General features: G+C 38.4%; 1 protein-coding gene across 1 annotated transcript in view; it reads right to left on the reverse strand.

Annotated features, from left to right (window-relative positions):
* LOC108530304 (ankyrin repeat and fibronectin type-III domain-containing protein 1) overlaps positions 1–11,600 on the reverse strand; it is a 262,443-nt gene that overhangs the window by 45,858 nt on the left and 204,985 nt on the right. The gene's annotated exons all lie outside the window — the stretch shown is intronic.

Genomic DNA, 11,600 nt, shown 5'->3' on the forward strand with positions numbered 1-11,600 from the left:
AAAGAGGGAGAATAAAATTCAGTCACACATCAGGAAGTACCATAGAAACTCTGGCATACAATCCCCCTCAAAAAGGGTTAAGCGTACCCTCCTTTCTTTATATTGGTGTTTCAGGCAATGTTCCTTGAAATGTCCATTTAGTTTCCAAGTTCACATTTTTTTTTAAAGAAGAGCAGAAAAGAATCATAAAAACTTACTAGTTTTTTGAGCCTTGATAAATATAATGTATATTGTGGTACATGTACACTTACGTGATGTTCTTAATGTCAGATGTAAGTTATATTAAATATATTGCTCATGAGGCCATTGCCATATAAACACATTGTGTGTGTGTGCGTTTGTGTGTGTATTTGTATGTGTATATGTATATACATGCATATACTCAGGCACAATACATATAACAGTTTGTTCTATATAGTAGATAACTTATTTACTGCATTTGAGAACCAAAGGATCCACTAGGACATTACCTTCTATTTGCTCTCCAAGCCTGACATCTGCTTCACCATTCTACTGAAAATGCTCTCTTAAAGTCTGAGTGAGATTTTCATTCCAAATAAAGAAGCCTCCTTTCATTATCTCCACATCATTTGACACCTTCTCTTTCTGAAAACATTCTCTTCCCCTAATGCCTTATATACTGCTCCCTTCTCCTTCTCTCCTTCTCCTCCTTGATACTTTCTTCCAAGCCTTTTCATTGGAAAAGGGGTTTGTGGCTAAGGTGTTTAATGTTCTCCCTTGACATCCCCAAGGCGAATGTTTATTCCTGGCTAAATCATGCAAATTCTAACACCCCATTTTACTGTGATAGCATATGCTTTCATCACATTTTCTATCAGTTGACAAAGCCATGGTCAGGAAAGATAAATTGTGCATCATCAGTAATAAGTATCTTAAGTAATTGCTTATACCTGGTGGGATTTAAGGCAAGCATAAATGAAGCAGGGACTTAAGGGACTTAAATCCCATGGGAAGCAAGGCCTCTGTTTCTAAACTTTGCGATAAGCAATAGATCTTAAGATTTAAATGACATTCTCTCTATAACACTTTAATACTTCAAAATCAAACCATCTCCAAAGCCTGCTGTGCCACTCGAGTCACACAATTCCTCTGCTCTGGATGCTCCTGCATGCTCTCCTCTTCTTCAGAATGTTCCTGGGCATCTCGCTTGCTTTCCTCACACTCTTGAAACTGCTGTCCTAAAATTCCTCATGCTTTGATCATCAGCGACAGCCTCTCCTTGGGCAATCTTGCCATGTTTGGCCTTCCTCACTTTGTGCAACCTTTTCCCCCCCGGTTTTGGTTGCACCTGCCTTTCTACTTCTCTTATCCTTTAACTGCCTCTTTCTAGACTCTTCCTGGTTTTGCCCCTTCTCCTTCTCCCTTTGATGTGGTGTTCCTTGGGAATTTGATGCCTGGCTCTCTTTTCACTCCACATGTTTGTCCTTGGTATTGACTTTATCCACTTTTATGGCTCTAACTATGAGTCTTAAAACCGTGATTCTATGTCTAGCCTCCCCCTTGAGCTTGAACTTCCTTCTGTTAATCTCTACTTGAGTGCCTCCCATTCCGAGGGTCCCCTAAGTACTTTTTTTTTTTTTACCAAAATATGTTTCTTCTCTTATTTCCTCAACTTTAGCTAATGGCACTGTCATGTATCCAGTCACTCAACCAAAAATCTCAGTGCATCCTTGTCTTCTCCTTTCCCTCAATTCTTCAAAATCAGTTCATCACTAAACTAAGTAGTTTCTGGTTCTAAAATGTCTATCCTATAAGTTGCTCTCTTCCCCTGATACTGTGATTACCTCAAAGAATGGCTTTATGAATATGAACATCAACTCTGCAATAACTCTTTAATTGATTATTCTGCTTGTTTCCTCATCCTTACATATAACCCTCTTAGGCTGGAGGACAGTGGCTCATGCCTATAATCCCAACAATTTGGGAGGCCAAGGCAAGAGGATCGCTTGAGTTCAGGAGTTCAAGACCAGCCTGGGCAACAAAATGAGACCCCCCCATCTCTGCAAGATACATATATATATATATATAATATATATATATATAATAACTGAGTGTGGTGGCATGCCCCTACTGTCCCAGCTACTCAGGAGGCTCAGGTGGGCGGATTGCTTAAGCCCAGGGTTCAAGGTTGCAGTGAGTTGTGACTGCACCACTGCACTCATCCTGGGCCACAGAGTGTGATGTCTCAAGAAAAAAAAAATCCTTTTACTATATCCTGAATTATAGTTGAAAAAATGAAGCTGTAATGATTCTATTCCTCCACCTAGTATCTTGTCATAGTGTCCAGTTGCTTTGAAATAAAATGAAATCTTAGGAAGGCATTCAAGGACCTTCTTATCTGGTCTCAACTATATATTATTCTTCTAAATTCCTGCCATTTTTCAGAAGAAAGTCTTTGTTCTGTAAGTCTCTGTTACTTGATTATTTTGTGCATTTTCTGCTTCTGTGGCTTTTCCCCATCTTCCAACTTCTGCTTGGTGAAACTCTACCAATCATTGAGGACCTAGCAAAGTCATCTCTAAATTCATCAGGAATAATTAATCAAATACACCTGTTTTCTGCTCCCTAAGTCCCTTGTTTCTGTAAAAATGAGATTTATTATAATGCATTATGTTTTATGGTATGTATCTCTTTCTCTTGATCATGAGAAACTTGAGAATAGGAAAAGTGTCATTCATTTTTTTTTCCTTTCTAGTACGTGGGTCTGTGCTTGGTGCATTGAGGATGCTTATTTAGTACTTACAAATCGAATGCATGTATATGTACACACACACACACAGACACACACACACACACACACCCCTAGAGTAGATTAGTTTTTCCAACACAAAAATAATTTTCTTTCATGTGAATCTTCTCCTTTTCTAGTTTCTTGCCCCTTGAAGCTCTCAGGTATGTTATATAATCTAGTTACAATAAAATGATTAAGATTATATATATTAACTCAACTTGGATCTATACCTCCTTACAAATATGTATTCTAAAACACATATTTTTGTTTATATATATGTATATGTATTACATACATGTTTCCATTTTTCAAAATGTTTTATTCCACTTACGAGCGACTAACTCTTGAAGAAGCCAAGTCTCTGAAAGTCAAACTGGTGAAGGTTTGTAATCAGAGAATAATGTTACACCTAATTTAGCTATGGAAGAAAAACGGTATGCTTGAGTAAGTTATTACAAACAGAACAAAACAAAAATGAGTAGCAAATTTGCAAAGAAATTTAGGAAGAGCAAAGAATATAGGAAAATTCTGGAAACAAAAATATCTTTGGTTGCCATTGAAACAGACATGATTAGTTGCTGTGGTAGGGCTGTAAGCTACAAGACATTGGGACATAAGGTTGAGAATCGAGGGCTGTGACTCCAGACTAAGAACTCAAGAGAACTTGCCAAAAGAAGAGCAAGGGATTAGTGGGAATAATACCAGATTATTTGGCAGATGATTAATGAAAAGTTTTTCAGAGATACAGTTTTTAGAATTTCTACAGAAACTTCAATTTATTTTGAAACTGCTCAAGTTTTACTGAAACATGTTTTACAAAGCAAGTTTCAGGTAGAAAAGAGCGTCAGGCTTCTTGCAGAACAAAACATAAACAGAAGCCGGTTGTAAGAAGATGTGGTTCTTCTTTGGGAATTAATAGAGGGTTTTAAACAGTTAAGTCTAATTAGATTTTATAACATATCTGAGTTTCAAAGGGGAAGGGGCTAGAGAAAGAGAAGACTCACATCAAAGGCAAACAATTCTCCATATTAGAATGGCCAGTCGATTCTGGGGCAACCAACAGTCTTTTCCCTTTGTGTATTTCCTTGGGTTGGTGGACTTCTTTTGGCATGAAGCCATAAAAGAAGAAAGGAATTTCTGGTCATTTAAAGAATGAAGAAGGAAACAGAGTGAGCAGGAGTCACTTTGAGAGCGACTGGGAATTCTTTTTTTTTTTTTTTTTGAGATGGAGTTTCGCTCTTGTTGCCTAGGGTGGAGTGCAGTGGCACGACCTCAGCTCACTGCAGCCTCCAACCTCCAACCTCCGCCTCCTGGGTAGAAGCCATTCTCCTGTCTCAGCCTCCCAAGTAGTTTGGATCACAGGCATGCACCACCACACCTGGCTAACTTTTTTGTATTTAGTAGAGACGGGGTTTCACCATGTTAGTCAGGCTGGTCGCGAACTCAAACTCCTGACCTCAGGTGATCAGCCCACCTCGGCCTCTCAAGACATTGGGATTACAGGTGTGAGCCACTGTGCCAGCAACTGGGAATTCTAAGAAGGTTAACTCAGAATGGTCTCTTTGGAAAGTTGTATGTAGGTAGTTTACAGACTTACCACTAAACCCTGAGAAAATCACGTGTAAGCAGGTTCTAAAACTATAGAAAACTTATAATATTTAAAATAAAGATGAGAGAAACTGTTTCTACTTGGGTCTGAGAAGGAAAAGCAGGGCTTAATTGCACAATGGCTCTTAGCAGTTGAAAATTAGCAAGAAAGGTACTTGATAAAACCTAGGTATTAGTATTCCCTAAAATTTGGCTGTGGCTCAAACTGTGATTCATTGTATTTATATCAGGTAACTATGACTATTTCAAATGGGATTCCTTGTTATTTTAACAAAAATTTAATTTTTATCTAGGTTTCAGATATGTAGAGTCATTTGGGCAGGGAAGTTCTACCTGAACACTGCCATTATCTGACGGCAGCTATGTAAATCACAGGCCGAAAGATTAAAAAGAAAAAGAGCCCCTGAAGCCTGGCCCTGTCACTCTGAGGTCTGTAATGTAATGGGAAATGTCACAGAATTAGTTACAAGACTAGAAAATTCACAACTCGAAAGAGTTAGGGTACCCAAGCAGAATACACAGTATAAAGTTCAGGGAAATTTCAAGGCTTATGATGTGGATTACATAATACACCGTGTTTTAGCTGAAAACACCCAAGTTGCAGGCCAGGTTTTGGAGAGGTGAAGACTACGCTAATGTAAAGGCATAAAGACAAAACAGTGCAGCAATGTCTAATTAATTTTTATTCAATTGATCCAAAAAAACCTCAAAAAACTTGCTGTTGCACAGATTCTCCCTAAAATCTCAAATGCCTCAAAGCTCAGAATTGTTTTATCCTGTTCACACATCGGGAGGAATATACTGTAAAAGTTACATACCTTCTTCTTAATCAAACATCACCCAAATCCTCCACTTAGCCTTATTGGTCACTTGCCCTTAGACTCATCCATAGCTTATGCTGTTTTCTCCTGTGGTATGGCCTCCTCTTCCACAAAAACTTCTATCCCTTTATTCAAATAGTCCTGGTTCAAAGTCCTTTCCTTTTTCTAGTTTTCTCTGGCTTCCCAAGGGAATCACCCTTGCCAATTTTCCCTTAGCAATTTTAATATGTCTCACACATTGCACTTGCTTTATTGTTTTATGTTTTTTGTTTTTCAGTGATCCGTCTCCCCTGTAGTCTACAAGCTCCTTAGGGCAAGGACCATGTCTGATTAATACCACTTTCCAAAGCACCTATCATAGCACCCAGCAGAGTGTAGGTGGCTCAGTAAATGTTGGGTGAATACTTGATTCTTGACTTTGGAATGCTTAAAGTCTACAGTAGACAGGAATTTCATGCTAGTACAGACAGCATAAGAAAACTGTCAGAATGGAGGGAAAAAAGTCAAAAGGAGAATGGCAGTTACTTGTACTGCTCAGTTAGTGGTTGAAATGGAGATTAATTCCCGGCCTCCAGATTCCAAGCATCCTGGACTCTTCACTTGTCCATACTGCTTCTCAGAAATCAAAAAAACTAAAAGTGTATTTCCTATTCCCTATCAGCTCTTCGATGGAACCAAAACAGCATTCTTACTGGCCACATTCACCCTGGCGCCTTAGCTAATGAACGGAATTTGGCTAGACTGCCCAACCCAGCACCAGAGCATTATGAAATCTTCCCCCGATCCATCTAATTGTGCAGTTTCTAACCTTTCAGGCCATCCATAGCACAAGAAGAAGAGAGAGGGAGAGAAGGATGTGCCGAGAAACCCAGACTGAGATCAAATACAGTCATTTCTAGAGATGAGAAGATGTGTCTTGCTGCAGCATGAACCGGCTCAACACTTGTGGGTTTTAAATTAGGAACTGACGTGAAAACTCTGGATCTGGGAATTCTGTTTAACTCTGGCAAAATATGAGGCTGGAGCTGCTTGCATTTTTTATTTTAAATTCCCTTGGTAGTCTTAGGAACAGGGGCATGCATTACTTTCAAACAAGAATCTTTATTGTTTGCATAGCACACAGTCATCCAGTTAATTAGAAAAACATTTTTTTTCCCAAATTAAATTTCCCTAGAAAAACAATGATTTAAATTAAGGGCAAAAGCCCTTCCTCCTCCTCCTCCTCCTCTTCTTCTTCTTCTTCTTCTTCTTCTTCTTCTTCTTCTTCTTCTTCTTCTTCCTCCTCTTCTTCTTCTTCTTCTTCTTCTTCTCACTAGAAAAACCTTGTTGCATGTACTACTTCTAGAAGATTAAAAGCAAAGTTGGAATCAGAAGGCTAAATTCATTTATTTATTGGCAGGTTCTGCCATCCACAAAAATAATATGTGCTTCTCTGCATATATCGTGTACTATCCTAGTTTTGCTTATCATATGATGGATCTACATACAGATACAGGTAGGAAGCAGAGGTGTCTAAATGTTCAGGATTTTGAAAAATTCATAAGCACTACAAGTAACCAAGTAACCACAAAAAGTCTCCTCCACAGTCTGAACCATTTGCTTGTTAATCGCTCTCCTAATAGTTATTATATTATGGCTCTTGCCTAATTTTTTTTTTTTTTTTTTTAGATGGAGTCTTGCTCTGTCACCCAGGATGAAGTGCAGTGGCACAGTCTTGGCTCACTGCAACCTCTGCCTCCAGGGTTCAAGCAATTCTCCTGCCTCAGCAGAGAAATTTGCTGACCACTGGCTGAGACTTAAGAAAGTGATGAAGAAAATGTTAATAATGCAGACTAAAGATTTCTGTGACTGTTACAGTTGTAAATTGCACAAAAAATTGAGGAAATATTCTTCTAATACTCAAAAACTATTATTTATTTCAACAAAGTTGCTTATGTCATTGATGAATAAGTTCTAAAACAGGTCTTTGTTGCTCTTTGTTTTACTTCCTTAAAGTAAATGAAAATATCAACCAACATTACATGAGAACTGCACCATTCCATTAACTGCAGCCATCATTTGGCTGCAGATTCAAAAGTTCAACAAAAATAAACAAAAGCATTTTGGTAGAATCAACAGGTGATAAATAATCTACAATACAGAGTATTGTGTATTTTATTGTTATTTGTAAATTGTGTGCTACACATTCTATCAGTAAAATTTATAATAGACATATGCATATATATGTCTGTGTGATGATATGCATATGTATATAATTATATGCACATATAATCTATCTATATATATAGATTTTTCCTCCCCAGGGTATCAGTTGTTAAGCACTTACCATCACATCACTGCATAAATGCTAGATGATTGCTGAGGCAGACTTTGGAAGGTGCATGTATCATGATTAGCAGGTTTTGGATGTCTGAGGGGTATAGACTGCTTGGGCATAATTTAGGTAACATCCTGATATCAGGAGTCAGGAATGAGGTACTTAAGCCCCTTTAGGACACAGGAGTGGCACAGTGAGGGACTCTGGGGCAGAAGGTCAGTTATCAAACAGTCACCCCCTGGGAGGTCTGTGCAGTGGTCAGGCTACAGGTCCTGGGCAGTACAAGAGCCCAGGTTCCCTGTATTAGCTCTTGTCTAAGCAAGGGCTGGCCCAGAAACTAGTGAAGGACATAGCCTGCAGGGTGGGCACCTGTGGACCTGACTGAGCAATAGAACAGCAGTCATGGACTGACAAACTAAATGCTGTTCGTACGGATGGCAGGACATACCAGGCCACTACTCCTGATAGCGTAAAAGATTACGCGTGAACAGGACTAACCATGCTTCATTATTACTACATTTTATCACTATGTGTAGTAATTTTTTTACACATTATTACAATATTTTATTTCATGTTATCTGGACCTTATGAATAAGCACTTTTAGGACACTGAACCAAAAGTAGGTACATAGGTCACTAACTCAGACAAACTCTTCTACTTTCTCTTCTTCCTTGAAACCCTGCCATATCCTTCAGTAAGATGTCCAGATAGATTGTCACTTGTTTAGACTAGTTTTTTAGGAGAAACTGTCCTGATAATTTTTGGTCATGAAAGAGGTATGAGCCTTTAAAAAACTGTAATTGATGTAACTGAACAATAGCAAGAACTCAAAACCCAATGACAATTGGAGATCAGCAGGCTTGGGCTGCTAACCCCACCACACCTCCCTTGAAAAGAGGCAGCCTCTGACAGCGCTTCTATGGGGCAAGAGCTCTCCTGGAGATGTTTCCTGGGATTCTGACATTTTTGTTTTGTTTTGTTTTCAGCAGAGCGATATCCATGTTGCTTGCATGGAGAGAGCTCCTGCAAGCTATTTTACATTTCTAAAGGAACAGAGCAAGGAGAGCACAGGATTAGCTGTCTGATTTAGACACACAAACACCAAGATATGTAGTCAGTTTACATTCACAGCTTTCTAAGTCCTGTTGGGCCTTCCTGAAATTAAGATCACTAGCCATGGGGCAAAAGCAAAACAGTTCAACTTTCTTGCCAGATGCTGAGCCTTCATTTAGAAAGGGGCACTCTGTTTGGCTTTTCTTTTATCCACCTACCTCATCCATTGAAAAGATCCCATTTTCCTCCTTATAATTTTAAGTAATGAATGAAACTCCTTGAGGACAGGATCAATGCCAGATTGATCTTTGGACATCCACTCCCACTTCCTCTTGTGGAAGTACAGAATCGGGGCTCAGATTGAGTGGATCTGACTTATGTGTGGACATTGATAAGGGGAGGACAATCTTCATAGTTCCATTTTGCTCCCTGGGAGCCACAAAATAGGGACATCTTTGCTGAGCATTTAACCTAATTTCTGAGGCTTAGTTCACATTATTCCCTGCATTTACCCTGTGCCCAGGGAGGAAAACCATTCAATGAAAATCCACCAGCTTCTTTTACAGAAAATTTCATCATTATTTCTCACAATAAATAATTTTAACATTTATCCTCACAATTCCTGAAAGATGGGCTAGGTCAGTAATTTAGTAATTCTATCCATTTAACAAGTGGCATAACTAGGAATTAAAGTTAGGTCTGCTTCAACCCAAAACTCCCCTATCATTTCTGGAAGTTCTTGATCTTTCCCCTGGCCTACAAGGCCTGGATGGTCTGGACCTTTTCCATCTACTAGTTTCAGTTCTATCATGCTTACTTGTTTTCTTTCTGTCTCTGGTTTTTAGATCCTCAAACATGCCAGGCTCCTTTCTGTCTCAGGAAACTCATGCATACTGTTCCTTTTGCTGGAAATGCTCTTTCTTCTGACTTCTAATTTCTATTTCATTATCTATTTCTTCCTTTTCCTTCAGCCATCAATGTAAATGTCAGTTCTACACGGAACCTTTCTCTGATCCCCAAGACAATTGGGTCCTGGTATATCCTCTCAGAGCACCAAATACTGTTCCTTTGTAACACAATAATTATTGATTTGTGCAATTATCTATTTAATCCTGGTAAGCTCCATGAGGACAGTGACTATGTCAATTTTATGTGGCCCTATAGACCTCAGTATCTAGCACATACCATAGCATGCAGAACACCACTAAATACTTTTGGAATTGATGTTAGTTTTTTTTTTAGCAGTTGCCATTAAATTTTATTTTCCTTTACATGTTCAAGGTATACAACATGATGTTGTGATATTCATATACATAGTGAAATGATTATACAGTGAAGCCAATTAACATATTCATCTCTCACATAGTTACCTTTGTGTGTTTGTGTGTGTGGGTGTGTATGTGTGGTAAGAGCATCAAAATCTACTCTTAGCAAAATTTTCAGTATACAATGCAGTATTACTAACTGAAGTCTACCTAACTATAACTATTTACTGTTTGATTTACAACTCCCTATTTTCTCTCTCCCCACCCCACTGGTTCTGGTAACTGCTATTCTACCATCTTTTTCTGTTCATGACCTTTTTTAAAAAATTAAAGATTCCACATACAGGAGAAGTCATACACTATGTTTTCTGCATCTGGCTTATTTCACTTAGCATTATGCCCTCCAGGTTCATCTGTATCACAAATGACATTAGATTATTGATCAGCTAGGTTGTAGGGTTATGGAGAGGCATATGACATGATCTCTGACCTCAAGGAGCTTACAGTTTAATATCATGGTCCATTTCTTACAGATGAAAACAGGAGGACCATTATTTTCCCCCATCACAATGACTCTCCCTTCTCTTCTTGTCAAAAACCTATTCAAGTGAAAGACTTGTGGTCCATCAACTTCAGGTCATTCTCTCGGGTCCTCCAGAATAATTTCAACTGTCATTCTTTCTGGCATTAATATACTCTACTTCATATTATAATGATTTATGTGCATGCATTTTCAACTCTACTAGCACACTGTATTTCAAATTGGCCTCCTATTAATTTTTTTAAAACTCCATTGCTATAATTACCCTCATCCAAGCCGAAATTGTTTCACATCCATACTCGTACAACAGTTTTATAGCTGAGCTAGTCTATCTGCCTTTATTCATACCCCCACCAATCCACTGACACCAGAACAATCTTTTCAAAGCATAAATCCTATCACAATACTTTCTAACATAGAAAGCTTGTACGGTTCTCTAACGTACCTGGAATAAAATCTAAACTCCTCAACATAGTCTACAACAGGACCTGGCAAACTGAGATCTGTAGGCCAAATCCAGCCTGCTGCCTGTTTTTATATAGCCTGTAAGCTAAAAGTGGTTTTTATGTTGAAGAAAAGCAAAATATTTCATAATGTGAAAATTATGAAAAATTTAAATTCAACTCATTGGCTTATGCATTGTCTCAATAGAAGGACTGAATAGTTGGCATAGAGACCATATAACCTGCAAAGCCTAAAATATTTACGATCTGCTCCTTTACAGGAAAAGTTTGCTAAGCTCTGGCCTGCAAGGCGTCATGATCTGGGTCTTGCTTGTTTCTTTGAAAGCCCGTCTTCTACCATTCTATCCATTGTGTTTCATCTGCACTTTCTGTTTCTCCAACTTAGTGAGTGGTTTCTACAGAGCCCATTTATGCCTCTCCCCGACACACTATCTCATTTTATTTTTTATCACTTATCAGTATGTGAAATTGTTTTGTTTATTTATTTACTTACTTGTTAACTTAAGAAAATGTGAGATCCATGGGCTTGTCTGTTTTTACCTCACTGTATACAAGAGGATATGCACATGGCATTTAAAAAAAATTGTGTTAAACGAATATCTTATCTTCCCTGGAACTTCTTCAGTGCAGACTCTGCGTCTAACTCACTTTTGCATCCCTCACAGTAGGCAACATTTGTAGAGTAATAGTTCCAAAAATAGCTATTTAATGAATAAAATGACAGTCACTTCACTTCTCTCTCCTCCTAGGACAAAATGAAAAAAAAAAAAAAAAAAAA

Source organism: Rhinopithecus bieti, unplaced genomic scaffold (assembly GCF_001698545.2).
Source record: "Rhinopithecus bieti isolate Rb0 unplaced genomic scaffold, ASM169854v2 scaffold_7870, whole genome shotgun sequence".
In the NCBI taxonomy this organism is placed as follows: domain Eukaryota; kingdom Metazoa; phylum Chordata; class Mammalia; order Primates; family Cercopithecidae; genus Rhinopithecus; species Rhinopithecus bieti.